Raw genomic sequence first — 24,523 nt, forward strand, 5'->3', positions numbered from 1 at the left:
TCATTATCTCTTCTCTCAGCGAGAGCCGGGTGCTGCCCCCTCGGGAGCACAATTAATTAGGAATGGAGAGAAAAGTCCGCAGGTAATGAGAGAATCCTTCTCCCCCTGTCCGTTGCGGCCTGTCCCCCCACTGACGAGGCGGCGGCCACAGCATCCACACGGTCAGGCCGCTTCTGGCATTTCCTCTCCGGGCCCCCTTCCCCTCCTCAGATAGACCCGTGGGGGTCCCGGTGCCCATGGTGCCACGGGTAGGGAGGGAGGGCGTCCGATCAGTAGATCAGTAGCTGTTCATGCTTACAGATTCCCGGAGGGCATTGCCAGGGATGGGGCTGACGGGCAACCCACCTCGTGGAACCACGAGGGTGGCGGGCCAGCGGCAAGGGTCCTGGGAGAGGTGTTTTGGAAGCCACTGTCTAAGGGACACGAGGTAGTGCGGACACAGACGTTTCTGCAAGCAGAGAGCCCAGAGAAGCCCTTCCTGGTGACAGCCTTCTTTAAAAATTTGTGTTTAACGTTTATTTTTGACAGAGAGAGAGAGAGACGGAGTGTGAGCGGGGCAGGGGCAGAGAGAGTCAGAGACACAGAATCCGAAGCAGGCTCCAGGCTCTGAGCTGTCAGCACGGGGCCCCACAGGGGCTCGCACTCATGAACCACGAGATCATGACCTGAGTTGAAGTCAGATACTTAACGGACTGAGCCACCCGGGCGCCCTGTTGGCGAAAGCTTTCTAACACTGCCCCTCTGGTCACAGGCAGATTCCCGGGGCCGCCGAAGCCAGTCTCCAACTCTCTGTGATACAAACAAATGCCTTAAAAGAATCAAGGTCCCAAGGGAAGAGGAAGGCAAGGAACATAAGCAGGTGAGCAGGAACCATAAGGAAACGCCACCAACGTCTGATGTGGGGCCTCTGTCCCGAGGGGACTCACAGGTGGCCCGCGATGCCCACTGCCACACCAGTGGAACCTGACGGTCTGAGTTTAGCAGACGTACAGTGAGAGGTTTATTGTCTTACTCGGACAAAAGGTTCTCCGTGGATGTTCCAAATAGACCAGAAGGGCCCGATGTAGTGGTTAGGTCCCTCAGTGTCACAGGTGCCTCTATAATTTAATTCCTGCGCACTCAGTGAATATTCATGCAGAGCAGATGAGAACTGTTGGGCTCTAGGAAGCCTACACTATACCTCTTTGTCAACAGAGACAGGCGTGCACATCGGCCGAGTTTATATACCTGGGTCAGTGCATGTTAACCCGGGCCCCTGCCTCGACCGCGCGGAGCAGAGCAAACCGGCCACGTGGTGACCCTGATGTCACCCGGGCACACCTGTCTGCTGTACTCAGAGGGCAGAAAACGAGGCGTGGCGCACGCAGGGCCCCGTGCAAACTAGGTGACCTGCTGTCTTATGCCACCTTGGGGGATAAAGCCTGCACCCAATCGACCTCACCCTGCCGCTTTGCGCTAACGGCGGCCGAAGAGCAAACTGGGCAAGACCGAATGGGTCCGAGACACATAAGCAAGTCTCCATACATCTGTTCCGCACATTTAGACGGTTACGGCGTACCTCTCGAAATTAGCTCTTGAATGCTCTAGACCCCAAAGCGGTATCTCCATCTGGGCCACGATACTCAAGTCTACTGATTTTGTGCCAGCGTGTGTAGTCCCTGCAGGGCCCAGAGAATCAATCGCTCAACTCCAATTGGAACCGCGGTCCTTGATGTGGACCAGCCTTAGAAGTTACTACATCTGTTAGCAATTTATTTGGAAAACAGGAAAACCTCAACTAAAGCCGTGTTTGTTAATTGCTGTATCAATCATTATTTTTGCAGAACGGTTTCTGTGTAGGCTAACCAGCCCCAAGGGACAATTTTGCAGATTTTCCAACAGAACAAACACTCTAAATTAGTGAAATGCTTTAATGGTTTAATTGTACAAACCATCAAATACCTTATCCCCACACTTTGGACAAATATAATGACTGCTTACAAATTATGATCATGTATGCTGTCATATATTATATATTATATTTACATATAGTGTGTATGGTATATTCTATGTTGGTACGTCACATTATATATTATGTAGTATGTTATATATTAAATACTATATTGTATGTTACTGGATTGGGCAAATTTTACCTTAAGGGGAGAGATCGTAAAAAGTTTAGGCTTGTGGGACACAGGGACGGTGTTGTCACTACTCACTTCTGCCGTTGTAGCCAAAGGAGCCATAGGCAATCTGTAAATGAATGCATGTAGCCACGTCCAAACAAAAACAAATCTGTTTGACACAATAGGTGGCTAGCCCATGATCGTGGTTTGCCAATCTCGGATGCATTTCGTGTCACATATCACACTTCCTTATACACTGGATGCTGTAAACTATGAATGCGTACTATATATTAGAAACATTTCATATACATGGATTGAATGACCCAGAGGGGGTGCTCAGTTTTCCTCAACGTGCAGCAGGGACCTCCAGGAGGCATTTGAAATGGCGAATAATAACCGAGAGAAAATACATCTGTGAAATCGTCCAAACATTGACATTGAATGTAAATCCGTTCAAAAGTGGATGTGGAAATGCTCACTCAATCTGCTCTCCTCTCCTGTTAGAGACGGCAGACATTCTGTCCTGGGTCTCGAGTGAGCCCCATTCTCCTCTGGGGGATCCTTTGTGACAGAAGTCGCTGTGCACATCCCAAGTTCCAGACGCGCTTCCCGCAGAGCCTGTGCCTACATTGCCTCCTTGCTTGGATCTCTCAGCAACTCAGAAGATAATTGCTCCGCTCGATCTCACACACAGCGTCCTTGCCACTTAGTGGAAACTTTCCACTTCGCCATCCTTTCCGTCATATTCCCGATGGATTGGCATGCAGCAGGCTTCCTTGATTTCGGGATGTTGGTTTCATGTGGCAGAGTTCCCCAGCTCTTTCTTCTCCCTCAAAGATTTCCCACATCTTGAAGGGCTGTGAGTCTGGGTGGGTGTCCAGCAGGCTGCACAATCCTCATATAGCAGCTGAATTTCCTGGGGATAATTCAGGGCTGGTCACTCGTGGTTCTCCCTCAGCATTGCCTCTTACACCCCCAGGTGAAGAAAGTGCGTGTGCATGTGTGTGTGCACTTGTAGGGGAAGTAAAGGGACATGCTTATGACCATGTGGATACACAGGAAGAAATAAGAAAAGCTCTCAGAAATTAAAAAGGAGAAAGGACCCACGGGACGGCTTTTAAAATTGAGTTCAGCTTGGGGCCCCTGGGTGGCTCACTCAAGTTAAGTGCCTGACTTCAGCTCGGGTCATGATCTCGTGGTTCGCCAGTTCAAGCCCCCTGTCGGGTTCTGTGTTGACAGCTCAGAGCCTGGAGCCTGCTTTGGATTCTGTGTCTTCCTCTCTCTCTGCCCCTCCCCCACCCATGCTCTGTCTCTCTCTCTCTCTCTCTCTCTCCCTCTCTCTCAAAAATAAACATTAAAAAAAACTTTTTAAATTGAAAAAAACAAAATAAAATTGAGTTCAGCTTAATGAGTGATTGGAAGCTTTGAAGAAAGGTGGGGCGCCTGGGTGGCTCAGTCGGTTAAGCGTCCAACCCTTGGTTTCACCTCAGGTCGTGATCTCGCAGCTCGTGGGGTCAAGTCCTGAGTCGGGCTCTGCGCTGGCAGCATGGAGCCTGCTTGGGATTCTCTCTCTCCCTTTCTCTTTGTCCCTTACCCACTTACACACACACACACACACACACACACACACACACACTCAAAATAAAGAAATAAACGTTAAAAAGAGAAGAAGAAAGGTAAGCTCTAATGATAACAAGATTAAAATGCCTTAAATCACAGGGCAAAGAGTAGACATGACCAAGGAAAGTGTGACAGGAGTAAGCGTGGAGTCCTGTACTTGGATCCAAGAAATTAACACAATACAAAACTGAGTATGTAAACAAAGTGGGCGTAGCTGAACTCAATCTCAACTGAGTATAAACTCAGTATCAATAGCCCTTCAACAGAATTCATGTGGCCATGAATACATTAATAAGGTGACCGTATGTGGAATAAAGATGGCCGAGGTCCCTCCACCTTGTGTCTGCCCTCTCTGTAGGGTCCCAGGAATCCAAGGAGATGAGGGTGACGCCCAAACCCGCCTACCAAGCAGAGGGAAGAGAGAAGCGAAATAGAAGAGAACAAGTCTAGGGTTCAGCAGCCGCCAAGCCGGGGGCCAAACCAACAGCGAAGCCTCGGAGGTTGAGAAAATTCAGGTGGAGATGGGCTGAACGTCCCCACCCGTGTTAGCTGCTGCTGCTAATTGTTTGCCAGGATCTGGGGCTCGGAGGTCCGGGGACAAACACATTCTACTCTGAAGGTCAAGACCATGCCAGGGCACCATGGCGGTTGTTGAAACACACTTTATAAAGGCCTTTACTGGGGCGCATCTCAAGTAAAGCAACTAGACGGTGGGGGCACATGGAACGAGGACTGTAGCCTGGAAGAGACGAGTTCAAACAAGGGCACACGGGACACATGGACGTTGTCTTTAACGTGTGAAGAGCTGTCTTCTGGAGGAGGAATTTTGTCCTGTTTGATGAGTCACCAACAGGAGTTATACAAACATATAGTTCAAATAAAGAACCGATGGCCAGTGGACGAGAAATGAGCGAAAACAGTCTCAAACCAAGGAGATAGGTGTTACAGTATGTTATACTGCTTGGGACCCGGTCCTCCCCCTCTCCAGGGGGTGTGTGTAGACAGAGTCATTGGAGACTCTGTCCCAGCTCTTCTCTAAACACTGTAAGACCTTGGGCACATCATTTACATCTCCTGTCATGCTGTGTGTCCGGGTCATCGGGAAGGATGTATCTGAAAGTGGTCCACACGTATCTAGACACTACAACGCAGGTATTGTTATCTGACTATGGAATCATGGGTAGTTGTACCGATTAACTTAAATTTAAGGTCCCTTTCAATCTCCAGAGTCTATGATTTACAAGACAGGGCAAAGTTAAACTGCAGCCCCCACAGGGAGAATTATGACATATTCCAAGATATGGAATTCAACAGTCCCCGTGCGTGTGTCTTTTCCATTACCATCTGCTCACCACGCACGGATGCTGGATCCCGGCAGCGTGGCCACTTCTGGTAACAAGAGGACTTACAACAGTCATCGATTCTCAGACTTACTCACAAAAAGACAGGCAAGGGGCATTCAAGAGTCCTCTGGCTACCCCAGTGACTCCAGTCCCCCATCCCTCAAAGGCTCCAGAGTCTTGAAAGCTTCACTGGCCTTGGTACACGTCCCACACTCCCACGCTCCTCCACATCTGCCCCACCCCACCCCGAAGGTAAAGGATTGGTAGGTTCTGGAAAGCCCTGACCAAGCTGTACAACTGACTGATGCCTTGATTTCTTCCTCTCTAAAAGGAGGTGGGGGGCGCCTGGGTGGCGCAATCGGTTAAGTGTCCGACTTCAGCCAGGTCATGATCTCGCGGTCCGTGAGTTCGAGCCCTGCGTCAGGCTCTGGGCTGATGGCTCAGAGCCTGGAGCCTGTTTCCGATTCTGTGTCTCCCTCTCTCTCTGCCCCTCCCCCGTTCATGCTCTGTCTCTCTCTGTCCCCAAAATAAGTAAACATTGAAAAAAAAATTTTTTTTAAATAAAAGGAGGTGAATACCTCTCCCCTTCCCCCTCCTTGGGTTGTTATGGGGATCAAATGATTCAATAAATAAAACGTTTTCTAATTTAAATAATCATTTAAGAACTTCCCAAATCCCATATTCCATGTCCCTGTACCAAAGCATTTCCCAAACATTAACTTCTGATTCTCAAAAGTCTCTATGATGTCTCATTTTACATATTAACTTGACTGGACCACGGTGTGCCCAGATATGTGGCCAAACATTATTCTGGGTGTGGCCGTGAGAGTGTTTTGGATGAGTTTAACATTCAAATCAGTAGGACAGAGTAAAGTAGATCTCCCTCCCCAGTGTGGATGGGCCTTGTCTAATCAGTAGAAGGCATGAATAGATCAAAAAAGCTGACCCACTCCCAAGGAACAGGGAGTTCTTCCCTCCTAACCGCGTTTAAATTGAGACATCAGCCCTTTGTCGTTTTCACATTTGAACTGAAACATCACCTCTTCCCAGGTCTTGAGCCAGCAGGCCTTTGGACTAGATCCAAACCATTGGCTTTTCTGGGTCTCTAGCTGCTAACTCATCCTGCAGATCTTGGGACTTGTCAGCTTCCATAATTATGTGATCCAATTCCTTATAATAACCCCATTGTGTGTGTGTGTGTGTGTGTGTGTGTGTATTCATATACACGTCCTACTAGTTCTATTATTATGAAAACACTCTCCTATTAAAATAGTGTTGCCCCATTTGACACAGAAACAGATGCGCAGGTTACACAGTACTTGTAAAGAGTAGCACCAGGATTTAGATGGAGTTCTAACTCCAAATGCTGTGTTCTCCACCATAGGTTATACTGCTTCCTTCTTCTGCCCATTATGATCCCCCTTGGACAAAGCCAGGAAGGATCTTTGGAGAAAGGAGGGCGAACAGAATAAGCCCCGCATCCCTCAGAAGCAAACTTCCTGGGGCGCCTGGGTGGCTCAGTCGGTAAAGCATCCGCCTTGGGCTCAGGTCTCTGGGCAGACAGCTCAGAGCCTGCCTGGGATTCTCTCTCTTCTCTCTCTCTCAGCCTCTACCCTGCTTGCACTCTCTTTTCAAAATAAATAAACTTAAAAAAACTATTTAAAAAATTTTTACAAGAAGAGGTAAAGTTCCTGTGTCTTCGGGAACCCACCAGAGAAACTGAGGCAGGCGGGAGTGTGATCGTAACCCATGAACTGCTGCGAAAGGCACACGCAGGCGCCGTGCGCCTTCGGCTGGAGGCAGGCGGCTGTCAGGACGGTCAGACACCGCCCTGACGGCTGTAAAGGCTGGAAGAATGTGGCTGCACTGATGCGTATCTGCTGGAAGTTTCCCCGGAGATCCACACACTCCATCGGCGTGCCTCAGCCCAAGTCATCCACAGACTGTCATCAAGACACAAATCTGCTTGCAAAGAGATTTTCGCGGAGTTTAATTCCACGAAGAAAACACCGCTGCTTGTTAACGTGAAAGAGAGATACCTAAAATACTGACAAAGGCTGCATGCTGGGCAGTCCCCCAGAACCTGGCCTGCTGTCCCCTAAGTCAGCACAGATGGTCTATTACTTTGGAAGTATCATGAAAGGTCTACGGTACTGTGTTCATAAGAATCAGAAACGAGGAAGGTAAGTATGTCTGTGCTTATGTGGCTACCTGAGTTGGCTAATCCATGCTTTCTTCTCTTGCGTTCTGTTTCTTCAGCAGTGGTTTCTCCTTTTTAAATTATCTTTAACTGGAGACCTTTAACACACACATAAGCCTGGTTTTCATTATGAATCTGTAGGGCCGTTTGACATTGTTTAGAAACACAACTGTATCACTTTAGTAAGAAATCATCTCCCTCCAACTCCCCCATTCCACTGTTCTTTCTAGGAAGTCTTATCAATTTCTTGTGTATCCTTTTATAAATCTTCTATGAATATACAAAAGCATTTTTTATATATATTGACATAGATATGTATGGATATAAGCATATATGATTGCCAATATATATAGTAGAAGCTTAAATAGAGCTCTTTACCCTTTATTGTCTAATATTCAAATTTCATTTGAACTGCTACCCTTCTACATTTTTAAGTGTTTATAGCACATACAGTTCTGGTTCACTGTTTTTTAAATCTGCTCAATGTTCCAATATATGGAAGTACCGTATTTTATTTAACCAATTTACTATTGAGTTAAAGATAGGAACGTGGTTCACATTTTGGACAATTATAAACAATGCTTCGAATAACTTCCCTTCACGTACGTTGACGCTTCCCGCCTGGGTACTTCTATGAGATCGATTTCTACAATCTAGCCCGCTGGATCCAAGGGTCGTATTTACATTTCTACACAAATAGTGACCCAGCCTGTGAACTGTGTGCATGAGCGTCCGCGTCCTCGTATCCTCAGAACGGAGGGCTCCGTCACTAGCTTCAATCAATTAATCTGGTTAATCTTTAATTTAAACTTAAATTTAAATTAAATTTTAATTTACCTTGTGTTTCGTTGGTTATTGGTAAGGCTGCGTTTCTTCCCAGATATTGTCGAACATCTTGGTTTTCCTCTTCTCTGTTCATTTCCTTGGTCTGTGTTTCAGTTACACGATCTCTTTCCTGTTAATAGGAGTATTTAATTTGTTACTCATTATCATTCCAAAAGTATTCACACAGGTCTTGCTGGTTTCTTTACGGTATGGCTTACTAAGTATGAAGTCTGTGGTCCTCCAGGCTTCCAATTCGACATCGCGCTCAGTAAGACTCTTCCAACAGAATATTATAAAAAGTATCTATGTTTTCTGCCACTGAGAATTAGATTTTAGTTCTTGAGGCTTTCTGGAATTGACTTACGACTTGGCATAGAGATCTCACTTGTTTTGTTTTAGATTGCCAATTTTCTCAAATAATCCATATTTTCCAAACTGATTTGAAATGCGACTCTTATCATGTACCAAATGTCCATATTTACGTGTTTGAGTTGCTGGACTCCCTTCTGTTGATCCTTTGGTCCCTACCACATGGTTTTAATTGGTATAACTTTGGATTCTGTCATTTGGGGAACTTTAAAAAATACAATTATAGATCAAAGACAGTAGAGAGAGAGAGCCTGTGTTTCCTTCCCATTTCTCCCGGTAGTACAGTCTTACATAATTATAACACAACTTCAGAACTAGGAAGTTGACATCGTACCCTGTGTGTGTATGGTTCCATGCCATGTTATCACAGGTGCAAATTTGTGTCACAACAACTACAACCGGGATACAAAAATAGCCCATCGTCACACAGATCTTGCCTGTGCGACCCTTTGTAGTTACGCATCCCCCCCCTCCCCCGCGCACACACACCTGTCCCCATCATCCCTAACTGGTTCCTGGCAACCACTAATCTGTTTTCTATCTCTACAATTTTGTTTTTCCAAGAATGGTGTATAAATGGAATCATACAGTACATGACCTTTGGTATTGGCTTTTACTGCTTGGCATAACGCCCTTGAGACCCAGCCCAGCCGCTGTGTGTATCAACAGTCTACTCCACGTTCGACGTATCACACTTTGCTTGACCGTTCATCTGTTTAGGGACACCGCGGTTGTTTCCACTTTGGGGCTATTACAAGTACAGCTGCTAGAAACAATTATTTACGGGTTTTTATGGGAACATAAGTTTTCATTGATCTGAGATAAATGTTCAAGAGTACAACTGCTGAGTTTCTTTGGTACACGTACGATTTCGTTTTTTGCGAAACTGCAACTCTCTGCCAGAGTGGCTGTCACGTGTCACATCCCCACCAGCAATATGTGAGAGATCCCGTGTCTCTGCTTCCGCATCAGAATTTGGGATTATCACTATTTTTTACATTTTCGTTCTAATAGATGTATAATGATATCCCGTCAAGGTCTTAATTTGCATTTCCCCAATGAGAATTAAGCTAATGGTATTCAGTATCTTTTTAAGAACTTGTTCACTATCCATATATTCTCTTCGTGCCTTTTGCTCATTTTGTGACCCGATTATTTTTTTTAGCTTTGATTTCTGAGAATTTATCATTTTAAATATGAGTCCTTTGACAGATATGTGGCTGGCAAGTATTTCTTTATCCCTTTGTCTTTCCATGTTCTTAACAGGGTACGTTGTAGAACAAAAGTTTTCACTTTCGAGGAAGTCTACTTCTTGAATTTTTTTTTAACATACATGTTTTTGATGTCGTAACTAAAAATGCTTCACCCAGCCCTAGGTCCCAAAAGATGTATTTTCCTATTCTTTTTTTCTAAACACGGTTTTGTTTTTAAATCTATGCTCAATTTTGTGCCAGTTTTTGCATGAAGGGTGAAATGTAGGTGGAGATTCTTTTTTGAGTGTTTTGCCTGTGCCTATCCAATTCAACATTACCTGTTGAAAAAACTATCTCTTGCAACTCCATCGTTCCTGATCATAGTGAAAACACCCGCTGTTGTTGATGGTTTTAGCTGTGGGGTTTTTTTCTACATATTTTTTGTCAAGCTAAGGAGGTTCCCCACCACTCCCAGTTTTCTTCAGAGATTTTTCTCATAAATTAGTGAATTTTTCAAATGCTTCTTTTCTTTATCGATTGATAGAGTCGTGTGACCTTTCTTGAGCATGGGAATATCATGGATTACATGGATTGCTTTTTAGTTTTCTAGCATTCTTGCCTATTTTGGACATGATGGGTAGTTCTTGTCACATGTTGGTGAATTCTATTTGCTAATATTAAGAGCTTTTGCATCTTTATGAAGATACTACTCTAGATTTTCTTTTTCTTTTGTACTATCTTTGTCTTGTTTTGCTATCAGCGTAATATTTGCTTCATAGGACGAGGTGAAAATGTTTCCTTTGCTTTTATTTTCTGGAAGGTATTCTGTAGAATTAGTGATCATTCTTCTTTAAATACTCGAATAACTCTCTGGTGAAACCATCTGGGTCTGGAGATTTCTTTTTCAGGAGCTTTTTAATGACACATTTAATTGTTTTCATTGTTAAATGGCTGCAGATGATCTATTTCACATTAGGTGAACTGTGGCAGCTTATTTCCTAAGGAACTGGTCCATTTCATGTAAGTTGTCAAACTTATGTGGGCACAATTGTTCACGGTATTTCCTTATTACCCTTCTCATGTCTGTAGGGTCTGTCACGGTATCCTCTGTTTCACTCCTGATATCAGTAATTTGTGTCTTCTCTTTTTTTCTTTGTCAGTCTTGCCAGAGATTTGTCAATCTCCTTGACCTTTTCAAAGAACCAGCCTTTTGTTGCATTGATTTTCTGTATTGTTTCTCTGTCCACAATGTCCTCTATTTCTCCCCTTCTCTGTATCATTTCCTTCCTTCTTGTTTCGGTTAGTTTTTGCTCTTCATTTTCTGGTTTCTATTACTCACTGGAGAATTTTACTCTCTTTCGCTGCAGATATTTAGTGGGACAGTCGTGTTCCGCACATGTCGGCAAGATGTGTTTCATTTTCATTTAGTTCGGTGTTTCTGTTTTTGTTTCTTTATTCCTCTGAGACTCCCTTTTTGACCCGCGGATTACTTGGAAGTGAGCTGTTTAGATTCCAAGTGTTTGGAGAAACACTTGGAGAAAAGTATCTCCAAGAGAGAATTTTCTAGTTATCTTCCGGTCGTTTCCACTTTAATCTTACCGTGGTCAGAAAACACACTTCAATTCTTTTACGTTTGTGGAGTTTACGTTATAGCCCAGGTTGCCGTCCATCTGTCTTGCTGTCTATTCGGTGGGCTCTTGAAAAGAAGCAATCCTGCCATCATTCAGTGGAGTGTTCTCTGCTATTGAGAGCCCAGTGTGGAAGTCCCCAGTGTGGATTTGTCTTTCTCCTTCCAGTTTTATCCATTTCTGCTCAACATATTTGGCAGCGCTCTGGTTCACTCACCTTTGGAATTGCTGTTTCTTTGCGAGGTGACTCTGTCATCGTATGTAATGTTTCTTTCTAGCCCTGGCAATTTTCTTTGATCTACGGTCTGTTTTAGCTGATATTAATATGGCCACTCCAGCTTTCTTCTGATCAATATTTGTATGGTGTATCTTTTCCATCCTTTTACTTTCAACCGATGAGTATCATTATATTCGAAATGAGTTTTTGTAGGCAATAGATACTTGAGTCATGTTTTTTTAATCGATTCTGCTGATCTCTGTCTTTTAATTGGTACATCTAGGACATTTTCATTAAATTAACTATTGACACATTAAGACTTAAGTCAGCCATTTTATTTTTCAAGCTTTTCTTCCCTTTTTAAATTTCTCTGTTTTCTTTTTCCTGCCTTTCTTGGGTTTCTTGACCTTTTCTAGAATTCATCTTTCTTTGTTTACAACAATTTTGACTGTCTCTATTGCTTTTTTAGTGGTTGCTCTAGGCATTATATTATATATTCAAAACTTACAAAGTTTGTTGGTGTTGACATTTTACCAGTTCAAGCAAAGTGAGGAAAAATTACCTCCTTTTATACCCCTTTACCCTTCATAGTGAATAATATAGTTGATTAAAATATTTCCTCTACATACTTTGAGAACCCTGTAATTTTTGCTTTGGCCATCAAATATAATTTAGAAAACCCAAAAAGAGAAGGAAAGTCTACTGTATTTATCCATTATTTTGCTCTACTGTGTTTTCCCTTCCTTCTTGATGTTCTGAGATTCTTTCTCTTATTATTTTTTTCTGTTTAGAGTACTTCCTTTAGCCATTATTTTCAGGTAAGAATGTGGGAAATAACGTCCAATCTTTCACCTAAGACTACCTTTATTTCATCTTTATTACTAAAGGATAGTTTTGCTGGATATAGAATTCTTGGGTTTAGACTTTTTTTTTCTTTTCAGCACATCAAACAATTTGCCCCTTCTTCCTGGACTCCATGTTGTCAGGTGAGAAATCCACCATCATTTAAATTGTTTTCCCTAATAGGTAATGTGTCATTTCTTCCTGGCTACCTTTAAGATTCTTTCATTGTCTTTAATTTGGGGACATATGACTGTTACATGTTCTTGAGTGGACTTCTTTTGAGTTTATCAGACTTAACGTTCACTTAGTTTTTTAATCTGTAGGTTTATGCTTTTTGCTAAATATGGGTATTTTTTAAGCCATTATTTCTCTGAATACTTTTTCAGTCCCACTGTCTTTCTCCTCTTCTGGGATCAAATGACATGAGTGTTAGATATTTTGTTAAAGCCCCACATGTCTGTAAGTCTCCTTTCATTGTTCTTCTTAGTCTGCTTTCTCTCTGTTGTTGAGGCTAGCTAACTCCTATCATTTTATCTTCGAGTTTCTTTCCTCTTTCCTCTCTATTCTTTTGGTAAGCCCATCAGGTGAGTGTCTTATTTTGGTCATTGTATGTTTACTTCTGAAATTTCCATTTGGTTCTCCATATCATCTATTTCTTCGCTGAGACTCCTACTTTTCCATTCACTTCAAGAGTGTTGGTGATTGCTTGTTGGAACACTCTTATGATGTCTGCTTTAAAATCTTTGTCATCCAATTCCACACACGTGCCCTTTGGTGTTGGTGTCTATTGATTGTCTTTTGTCATTTAAGTTCAGATCCTCCTGCTTCTTGTTTGCCAAGAGGTTTTGATTGAGACCTGGACCTTGATGTTATAAGACATCTTGTTGAAACCAGCGTTTTAGAAGGCTTCTTCTGACACCACTCTGGTGGGTGAAGTAAAGGATGCAGTATCACATTACCACCAGGTGGGACAGAATTCCAGGTTTTCTTCTTGATCTCCATGGACTCTGGGAAGGGAGGGGTTCCTTGTTACTGTTGGGTAGGGGCAGGATTTCATGATCCCAGTTAGGCCTCTAATGGTACCCTCCTGGCTGAGAAGAGGCCTCCATTGATTCTGTCGGGAAGGTGACCTTCTGACTACTGATTGGTGGTGAACAACCCAATTCTCCACCAGGCCTCTTCTGATGTCACTCCTGTGAGAAGAAGTAGGGGCACCCTGAGTGGGGGTGGAAGTCTAACCTCCCCATCTGATCTGCACTGCCACCACAGGATGTGGGAGAAGGGCTCATGGCCACCCAGTGTGAATGAAAGTCCCCGTTCCTCACTCTGCCTTCTCTGACCCCATCCCAGTGGGAAGTTGGAGCGTCTTGTTGACCTGTCAACAGTGGACATCTAGGCTCCCCCTCTGCCAGCTGTGAGTATGGCTCTGGGGCCACAGCCTTTCCTGTGGTGCTTGGTCTGAACAAAGTGGTTACTATCTGGCAGTTCTGTCTTGCTGTGCTGCTCTTTTCCTGGTCCTCTGTAGGAAGGAGACGTTTCTGGGAACGTTTTTCTGTCCTGTGCACATGGGCGTTTTTAGGTTGCTGGCTTCTCCATTATCCAGTCTGAGGTATACGAGGCCAAAGAGAAAACCCAGGGAATTCACCATCATGTCATTCTCGGGTTCCAAGGTCCCTAAACAGTCTGCTTCTGCTGTCTGCCAATCAGAGTATATATGTCCTATAGTTGTTTTATATAGAAGTTCTAAGGTTTTTAGTTGTATTTATTGGGAAGTGTAGGGAAATGCACACCTTCTTCATTTCCCCAGCACAAGTCACTATAGCACGTTCTCCTTCTGTTAAAGAAAAGCAATCTCCATTCATCTTTCTTTTTCTTTTTTTTTTCTTTTTTCTAATGTGTATTTATTTTTGAGAGAGAGAGTGTGAGCGGGGGAGGAGCAGAGAGAGAGGGAGACACAGAATCTGAAGCAGGCTCCAGGCTCCAAGCTGTCAGCACAGAGCCCGATGTGGGGCTTGAACGCACGAACCGCGAGATCATGACCTGAGCCGAAGTCGGACGCTCAACCGACTGAGCCACCCAGGCACTCCTCATCTTTATTTTTCAAAATTATATTGGCTATTATGTTTTGCTCTTTCAGAGACTATTTGGGATAAACGTGTTGACTTCTCTCTTAAAATCCCCATTGGGATTAGATTAAATGTAAGGTGACTCTGTGACGCAGGTATGTAGAATATTCGGTAACTAAATCGTAAGTAATCCAGGGTCTCATATCAGAATGCCTGAAAATCTTAGGTTCACACATCAGCCCTGTACACTTAATGAAGGTTCCAAGATCAGAAGAGTTTCACTTCATATGTAACCGGTTGATCATAAAGTTCTGCCCCAACAGGTCTGTCCTCTTCAGTGACTTCTGTTTTTCTACCACATCACGCTACCCTATTGTAAAAATTCAGCTTTTCCCAGGTTTCCACCCTAGTGGTAGGGCTGTGAACTCCTACAGGATGTACCATGCTAACTGGGCATTTGGTCTACTAACTTATGTCGCTGCCTTTAAATGAGAAATCTTTAAGACAACCATTGCCTGGCCTGTCCATGTTGACAAAGAATCTATAAAGCCTGGCTTTAGCTGGCTCTCCTCGAGAAAGCAGACCCCAATTTTTAAAAATAGAGCAAACAGGAGTTTCCTGAGTGTAGTACATGTCTGTGTTTGTTTTCTCCTGGTTATATAAATATAGCAAATCACTCGACAGAGAATTACATTGCATTTCCTGGGCTCCCAGGAGGGAATGTTTTCTTTTCACTTGCCATTTCTGCAAGAATGTGACAGCAGGAAGAAGGAGGTGGTGGTATTAAAACAAGGAGTTACGACTGCAAGTTGCAGAAGGAACATTTTTGGACAGATGTCGGAATAAAGAATTTCTGGTCTGGAGAGTAATTTTTATGTAAGCGAGTATGAGGCAAATCACAGCGAAATCGGAAAAAGCGGTAGTTAAGACAAAGTGGGCCTTTTACATTCACTAACAAGCACTAAAGGCTTTTTAAGTAACAACACCCTTATCCTCACAAATATACTATGATGGCTCCCCTAACTTCTCCTCGTCTCGAAGCACACGTTCCATTTCGGGGACACCGAGAACATGGCAGGATGTGTATACAGGTAGGGCAGAGTCGGCCCGAGAAGGTCTTCGTTTGACATTGTCATGTAACAAGGTCTGACTCTACGATGCCTGATTCCATTTCTTTTTGCTTAAAGATAAATTGTAGACTTGCCCAGAAGAGCCCTCTTCTGGGGGCTCTGATGGGGGGGGGGAAGGGAAGGGGAGTGGGGAGGAAGAGGAATGCTTTGTGATTCAATTACGAAGATTAGGTGACAATAGGCTTTCCTCTAGAGGAAGTACATTGTGTAGGAGACACTCACTTACTGGCAAATGAATTTAATTAAATTTGACTGGTTGAGCTTCCAGTGTCCCAAGAGAAAATTCGTTAGCTTCTTTGCTTCTTAAAATTCTTTGGCGGTAACATCTTGGAAGAAGCATTTTACTTAAGTGGAGTGTTATGGGCTGAATTATCCCTGGCCCTCAAATTCCTATGTTGAAGCCCTAACCCTTAGGACCTTGGAATGTGATTATATTTGGAGATTGGATCTTTCCTGAGGTAATTAGGTTAAAACGAGGCCATATGGTGGGCCCTCATCCAGGATGACTGCTGTCCTTATAAGAAGAGGAGACTAGGACACAAACGGGCACCATGGGACGACCACGTGAGGACATGGGAGAAGGTGGCCGTCGACAGCCCAGGAGAGGGGCCTCAGGAGAAACGACACCTTGATCTCAGACTTCCAGCCTCTGTCACCGCAGGAAATACATTTCTGTCGTGTAAGCCGCCAGTCGGTGGCACTTCGTTGTGGCGTCCCTAGCAAAGTGACACATGGTGTTACGCCACCTTAGCAGTGAAGCTGTGGAAAGTTTGTTTCTATGAATTTAAATTATAGACAAACAACAGAACGCGAAGCGAGTCATTTGTGAACCTGAGATGAGGCAGATAGAGAAGGTGCCCTTCCCTGGGCGTGCTCACTTGGACAACGTAAGGCTGCCAACCTCCTAGCTCCTGCGGGCACGAGCGCGTGCCCAGGTCATGCTGCTTTAGGGAGCCTCTAAGCTTACCAGACGCTTCCTGCTGCTGAGAGTGATGCTGCCGGGGACTGGCAGGGGCTCTCGGGGCCTTCCGAGTCTCTCCGCCCCCCTCACCAGACCTGCCTTCTGGGCTGTGCTCCCCTTGGCCTTGTTCATCTTTTTTCAGATCTCCCTCCCCCCCCACCCTGCCTTTCTCATTCCCTCCTGGGAATCTCCACCTGGGGCTGGCCCGAAGCCACCTGGGTAAGTCTTGATCCTTCTGGAGAGGCCTGTTCCAACTCCAGACTACTGGTCTACCTCGTGCTGCCTTCTTCTACTCTTGGTTTCCCTCCACTCAGTGCCGGTTGAGTCGCTGCCTCCCTGTGGGACTGATGGGTTCCAGAAAACACAGTCCCTGGTGCCTTGATCGCTGCATTCTCAGCCCTGAGCCCAGCTCATTATTACATGTACACCCACAAAATATTTGATGAGTAAAAAAAAAAAAGTCTAGAAGTTTCTGTGTGCTTCCAGAAAATCAGCAGAATAAAGGGTCTTAAAGATTCTCCTATGTTTGTACCGCCCCATTCGTGAGTTTCAATAAGTCACTGCCTCCTATATCCTCATAAGCATATGGAAGAGCCCTCCAGGCCCGGGAACAGAAGAAAATGAGGTCCATTTATCCTTTGGGCCACGTTATCAAACTCATCTCAAATTTTCACTCATCCGCACTGATTGAGCACTCTCTAAATGCGAACCGAACACCGGTGACACAGTCCTCGCCTCCGATCTGCTAGATAAACGACGGGTGTCGGCCCCCGTCATGTGTTATGGAGACAAAAACATGTGGAAAGGCTCTGGGAGAAAGCAGTGCTAAGGCACCCGTTCTGGAAAAGAAGTGGCTGGAAGTCCCTTTGGGAGCCACATCTGTGAGGCTAAAAAAGCATCCTCCTGGTTGAGTCAGTCCGCGAACTCTGGGTTTGAAGCCAACTCGACAGTGCCACTTAGACTCTTCCGGGTACGTGATCGACAGTCCGAGGTTTCACAGGAGAATGCTCAGGCCTGGGAGACAACACACCAGATCCAGACACTTGACGAAGACTTCAGGGTCAGGCCTCTGGCCCCACGCCTAACGAGCTAATCGCAAAGTCCTCGCTGCCTCAATACGGGTTTCTTCATCCTGCAAATGACAGCTTGTGGTTTTATGACAACTAAATTAGCGTAATTCAATTCGTAGCGTTTGTCTCATCATTTCAGTGTGACCTGTATTAGCTCTGGCCAACACGTGGATTTAACGAGAAAGACTCCATGAGAAATCCTGGTGCATTTCTGAACGTGCCAGCGCTGACTGACGGGACTTCTGAGACGCCCTGGGGAAGGCTGGCCGGCCCAGCCTTCCCGGCAGCCCGAACTTACCTAAGTGGATGAATTAGGAGAGGCGGTCTCTGTCCCCTGAGCTTTGCAGGAAGGATTGGTCTTTGGCCTTCCTCCTCCTACCCAACCCTTTTTCATGGAGCTCTATGAAAGCCAGAGTTCCCGTCTTTTTATGGTGGCCTTGACCTAAAATAGAGCAACTCACATCTCACATCCTATTGGCTCGTGCTGTTCAGTTGGATCCTGTTTCATCTAATATTTCCAAGGGTGGTCCTTTAAATGGCATAGAAATTATTTTCAACAGCAGGGATCTCCGTGACGCCTTCCCGGTCCCTGTCTTCCCCCATGCCCACCTAACGTATCGCGTGGTCCCCCAAGGGCACCAGCACCTGCCTCCCAGGTGCCCCTCACCCCTGCTCTCCACCCACCTTCCTCCTACAACAGAGAGAGATGTGGCCATAGGGTGTGGACATCTGTGCCACAGGGACCCCGCGACGCAGTGTTGCTTAAATCACACTGTCCAAAATGAGGCTTGAGCTCATGTCCATGACTCTGTGGCTGGCTCTTGTCAACAATGAAAAGGAAACACGCAGAAACAAGGTGGGGGAGGTCATCCAAGGGGGTCTTTGGCTCCTTGTAGCCTTTGAGGACTAGGTGTGGGGACGCGGCCAGTCTGGGACCACGCGCTACCCCGTCTTTCCCTTCCCTTAGGATATCTCCACTCTCTCGGTCTGCTCCCTCTTCTTTGTGAGAGGACTAATACCTGCCTCCTAAGGATGCCGCGAGATTAACGAGGCGAGGCAAGTCATTTGAAGTCACAGAGTAAGCACTCTGTAAATGCGAACCCCGTCCCTGGTTACCTTCGTTCGGGAGGGAAATTGCAGACTTGTGAAGGACCTTTCCGCTCCCCTCGCTCCCTCCTAGCGGTTTGCACGGAGGCATCCGATCGTGATTGGAAATTAAGCGTGTGCAAGCACTTCTCTGCGCACTAAATAATTCACAGCTGAAGAATCGGCCATAATGGGCCCACCCATCTGTATGAATTGTGAGAAAATCAGCTCTCCGAAGAGCCAAGGATGCCGGGAGTCAATACACATTTCTAAGGAGCGGCGCTGAAGCCGCGGGTGACAAGCCCTCGAGCGCCACCTACAGGCCGCGGCGGCCGTCACAGGCGGCCGGGCTCGCCCAGCTCCCAAACCCGAGTCCCTTCCCAGGGGAGTGACCGGGAGAGATAAAAGAGAGTTGTACTCAAAATTTATACGCGGACATAGACGTGTGTGTGTGTGTGTGTGTGTGTGTGTGCGCGCGCGCGCGTGTGCATGTGTGCGTGTTCCGGTGTTTCCAGTGGGGAAGCCTTGACCCCGAGCTCGATCTGCCACTCAACCTGTTTGATCTGGGGCGATCACCAGCCTCTCGGAACCTCTGCTTCCCCACTCGTAAAAAGGGAGTGACTCCACTTGCCTGACGAGACTATTTCAGTGATTCAGAAGATGACGCACAGGACACATCACAGAGCCCGAGACGGAGAATTACAGTAATAAGAAGAAGGTGGTGACAGCCCTCTGTTCATTTACCTATTGATTGGATTTCTGGGGCCTACTGTGCACCAGGCGCTCGCTGGCCCCTTCCCTCCGCAAAGCCACCGGCTCCGGAGCCCCAACTCACAGGCGGGGAAACTTGGAAGACGTTACGTGATTCTGAAGCACTGTTATGCTGGGAGAGACTTCATATAAACACTCTCGTATCTCTTATCTGGGTAAAGACAAACTCAGTGGAATTGGTTGGAACATTCCAACCGACAGCATACGCATTAGCCAGGGAGTGACTTTCAGAAATTATCTGCAGGTTAATGTATTAGTTTCTATTGCTACATAACAATCACCACGTCACTACAGACAGGCTTAAAATGACACACACTTATTACCTCCCAGTGTCTCTGGGCCAGAAGTCCAGGCGTTCTGAGCTGGGTCCTTGTCTGAGATCAGAGAGGCGGTAACAGGGGTGCCCACCGGGGTTGGGTTCCCGTCAGAGGCTTCGTTGGGGGTGCTCCTGCGGCTGTAGGATTCACGGCAGTCTCCTTCTCCAAGGCCAGCAGCGGAGACAGGAGGGCCAGCCTGCCGGCAACAGAGTCTTTAATAACACGCTCTGACCACAGAGTAACAGGCCAACCCCTTGACCATTTGCATCGGCATAAGCAAGCCACACTCTGAAAGAGGGGACCCTTCGGAGGTGTGAGCACAGGTGGGCAGACGCCTGAGGGTCTGTCCACACCTCGTTCCCAAAACATACCAAGTAGGAAAAGGAGAAGTACATCTTATTTCAGAAAATAAAACAGCTCTAAAAAAAAAAGAAAGAAAAGAAAAGAGAATGGATCCAAGATGTGCCATATACCTCACGGCAATGATGCCCACGACAATTCTGGAGAAGGGGAATACTTCTCAACGGTCCAGGAGCTTGCAAGCTTAAGTTTCAGGACTAAGAAAATGCTGAGGGTTTCTGAAAGAAAAGGAAGTGAACAGGTAACGGGACGACAAAATTCCTTAAGACTGGCGTCGCCACCCTTTAGGTTTTAAGGAAGAAAAAAAATCTCATTTGGCAGATAAAAGTAAACTGCTTATCAATCAAATAGTCGCTGACTGATTGCCTAGAAGGGCCACCTCCGAGCGTCCGGATGCCTCCTGGGATCACTGTCGGTGGTGAGGGAAAACGGCACTGGTCCTGTGGTCCTGTGACCTCCCAAGCAACTCAGAGCCTCACCAAAAGATGATGTCCCTGCTCCTCTCTACAACCCAGATGAACGAGACTGAGAAATGAGAGCTAATTGATTGTGACACAAGAGTGTAATTTCCCAACCTGCTGTCATGTGTGGGCGGCATTCAACATGCAAATGGAACCTTAAAAACAGAGTATTATTGGTTTTAACGAAGCATTTTTTAAAAGTTTTTATTTATTTATTTTGAGAGACAGAGACAGTACCGGCGGGAGAGGGGCGCAGAGAGAGGGAGAGAGAGAGAGAATCCCAAGCAGACTCCACACTGTCGGTGCAGAGCCCGACGCAGGACTCGAACTCACGAAACCGTAAGATCATGACCTGAATAGAAACCAAGAGTCGGACGCTTAACTGACGGAGCCACCCAGGCATCCTTAGAAGCATTTGTTTTTAAAATATGGCTAGACAAATGAACCAGTGGAGAAAATAGTCTAGAAACAGACTTCGTATGTTATCCAGAAGTGGCATTTCTTTTTTTTTTTCTGTTTTCTTTTTTAACGTTTATTTCTTTTTGAGACAGAGAGAGACAGAGCATGAACGGGGGAGGGTCAGAGAGTGAGGGAGACACAGAATCTGAAACAGGCTCCAGGCTCTGAGCGGTCAGCACAGAGCCCGACATGGGGCTCGAACTCACGGACTGCGAGATCGTGACCTGAGCCGAAGTCGGACGCTCAACCGACTGAGCCACCCAGCCGCCCCCAGAAGGGGCATTTCATTAGTAGAGAACCATCCACTCAAGGAAAATTGGCTGTCCTACAGAAAAATCGCACCTTTGTTTTCCTATCTTACACCACGCATGCACACGTGTGCGCACACACACACACACACACACACACACACCACAGTGTATTCTAAATGGATTAAAGACCTACCTGTGAAAGCCGACTGAAATTTTTGGAAGGAAATACAGGCAGCTCCTTGTGCAACACCAGGATAAGGAAGAAACTGCTGAGCAGGATACAATGCGTAGTGTAAATGTTGATTGTGTTAAATATATAAAAAACTTGATTATGTTAAAGATAGATGTAATGTTATATTTTAAATTATGTTAAAAATATAAAAAACTTGACTGTGTTAAGAATAAAAAGTTTTGTGAGGCAGAGACTATAAACAAAGTCAAAGCCAGAGATCTATTGGAAAATATATATTTCATTTATCTGGCCAACTAAGGATTAATATCCAAAAATACGTAAAGAACCCCTATAACACAGTAAGAAAATGGCAAGCCGCTCAACAGAAACAGTCAAGAGCTAGAAAAGACTCCATGAAAAAGAAAACCAGGTGGCCAGGAAATATGAAAAGGCGTTCAACCTCTCTAGTAATCAGGGAAACGCAAATTAGAACCGAATTAAAAGTGCAAAGGAAAACCGTTAGCAAGATACCATTTCACCCACGTGGGTTGGTGGCCAAAGTTGTGGCCTGCAGTCCAGCACAAAATGACACTGTCTGTGTGACGGATTGATTTCTCCGGATGCCGAGACAGTGCCGTGTGTTACTCTGAAGCCTAAGATACAGAGGGGGAAATGCAGGGATCCAAAAGAGGTGAGAAGGCCCTGGTCCCTTACAGCACCACCCCCTGCAAGGCCCCAGGGAGAGACATGGGGCCAGGGCCCTCCGTGGGCTCTCATCCTGGGGAGGAACCTTGCTCCCTGGAACTTTTCTGGGAAAGCCGGCTGCCCCACCTGGGAACCTTGGAGCCAGTGAGGGTCTAGGCTGTCCTGCTGGGAGACGGGGAGGCCTTGATCCCACCTAGCTCACCCAGAGGTCCAGCCAGTGACCCACAGGGAAACCTTGAGGTCATTTTGAGACAAGGCTCTTGGCGCCCCAAGAGATATCAGCTTAGGTGCGGTCTTGGTGTAAGATAGGCCGGGGTGTTTGCCTGTATCCCAAGGGCCTTACACAGCGAAGGGGAGGTAATCCAATGTACAGTTTAGGAAATTGAGTCGGACCTCTAGAATGGATGAGAAGCTCGGTCCTGCAGGGTTGGGGGCAGGGGGCTCGGAGGCTGCTGGTGTCCCCCTTGTAAGAGGTGACGTGGCTTGCATGGAGGGAGCAGAACTGGGTTTCTCTGAAACAGGAAACTAGGAGGAAAATGAGTTTTAGGTAAAAAGATATGTCTTTCCGTGAAAGATTTGTGAGTTTGATGAGCCAGTGCGCCATGCAGGCGGAAACATCCAGAAGGCACTCGGGTATGTGAGTATGGGCATGAAACATTGGATCTGGGCTTACCAGTTCACCGAGAGCCGCTTCCTTTGGGGTTTAGCTCTGTCTTCACGCTGCTAAGCCAACCTAAAACGGCTTCTACTGTGATCCCCAAATTCTGGCCAGCAGCCGCGGGAGCCCCACGTTTCACGGATCGCGCCCAGAGAAGGGAAGAGAGGCAGAGACTTTGTCCAGCACTTCTGGTAAGCCCTTCAGCTGACTGGTCCCCAGCTGATTCCACCGCCACCACTTTGCCCGGACCCGAAGTCAAGCGCAGAGCCAGCCCCCGCTAAGGCCATAGGCATTCCCAAACTGAAACTCGGGGACGTCAGAAAGGCGAGGGGGGAAACAGGTGTCATGGTGACAGCCAGCAACTGTCCCCTGAAACTGTTCAAGGAAGCTGGCCAGTTGAGCTCTTCTCTGACTTCATTGTCTCAGCTCTCTCGGGGGCTCAGACACTGCAGAGCAAGGAGCTGGGGGGATCTGGGGCCGTGGGTCCGATCCGGAGAAAGCCGGTACAAGGCGGGATGGCGGCTGGGGAAGCGGCAGCACAGAGGAGGGGGCTTGCCTTGTCTTGAGAGCCGAGGCCGAGGCCAGGAATCCACAGCCCTGGGAGCTCAGCCAGCAGAGGACAGCACGGGGAGGGTCACATCTCAGCAACTGCCCGGTCCTGGGAGGGACCTGCATGGGGGCCGCTCCCCTCCCCGGCTGGCCAGGGAGTGGCCTAGAGACCCGACTCTCCCCCCTGGGGGACCCTCAGAGAGCTCAGCGCTGATTTACTTCTTCCCTTGTTTGGCTCTGTTTTCATTGACTGAGTTCTCCGGCTCTGGGCTGGCGGTCAGACAAAGTTGAAGGACAAGAAGCAGTTAAGTGATAAATTTTCTCATGCACAGCACACAGACCAGAGCCCCCGTGGGCTGCAGAAAGGTATGGCATTCACTCTGGAGAAGGATTTCAGGAACCATCCGTGGCGCCTTTTAATTCTAAGAAGAAGACACGAGAGGCTCGCGTCAGCCACTCTCTTCGAAAAGCCAACTCGTGGTTTCACCAGGGTTCTCTTTTCTCCGTTGCCATGATATCTGCCACTGTTTTAAAAGCCACACGTCCAGGGGCACCCAGGTGGCTCAGTCGGTTAGGCATCCGAGTCTTGATTTCGGCTCAGGTCATGAGCCCGTGGCTTGTGGGTTCAAAACCCGTGTCGGGCTCCGTGCTGACAACGTGGAGCCTGCTTGAGATTCTCGCTCTCTCTTCTCTCTCTCTCTCTCTCTGCCCCTCTCCTGCTTGTGCTCTCGCTCTCTCAAAATAGAGAAATACACTTAGAAAAAATTAAAAACTAAAAATAAAAACCATACATCCAGCAGCCCCGTGCCTTTTGGGGTCTACAGCATGTCTGAGCAAGGAGCCACCTGACGGCAGGACGCCGGGTCCCGGGAGGCTCACGACCATTTTCTCTCCTCCAGGGGCTCGCCTGCGTGCAGGTGACACAGGGCTGGCTGGGGAGCACAGAGCAGATTGGGGAGAGCCTCTGTGGCAGTTTGAGGAGCTGCTGTGGAAGGAGACCTGGCCAGAGAGGCTCTGACTCCAAGGCAAAGGGCTTCGCCCACACCTCTGACAGCGATGCGGGTGGGTCACAGAGGAGCCACCGGGCGGAAAGCAGTTCGGTGTTTGTCCAGGTGGTACGCACAGCCATCCATGACCAGAGGAACAAGCTGACCTGGCCTCACC

General features: G+C 46.7%; 1 long non-coding RNA gene across 3 annotated transcripts; it reads right to left on the minus strand.

The window, feature by feature from the left end:
* Positions 1-1,896: 1,896 nt before the first annotated feature.
* LOC109493678 lies at positions 1,897-24,023 on the minus strand. Of its 3 annotated transcripts, XR_006588786.1 has the most exons (5): positions 22,826-24,023; positions 20,218-20,322; positions 19,751-19,940; positions 8,106-8,223; positions 5,568-7,366 (listed from the first exon to the last, which is right to left on the minus strand). It is a non-coding gene; the product is annotated as an uncharacterized LOC109493678 (long non-coding RNA). The 3 variants fall into 3 exon arrangements; XR_006588785.1 differs by lacking the exons at positions 5,568-7,366; positions 22,826-24,023 and adding an exon at positions 1,897-3,021 and having other exon boundaries at positions 20,218-20,838; XR_002147981.2 differs by lacking the exon at positions 22,826-24,023 and having other exon boundaries at positions 20,218-20,838.
* Between the last annotated feature and the right edge of the window lie 500 nt (positions 24,024-24,523).

This window comes from Felis catus, chromosome D4 (genome assembly GCF_018350175.1).
Source record: "Felis catus isolate Fca126 chromosome D4, F.catus_Fca126_mat1.0, whole genome shotgun sequence".
NCBI lineage: Eukaryota > Metazoa > Chordata > Mammalia > Carnivora > Felidae > Felis > Felis catus.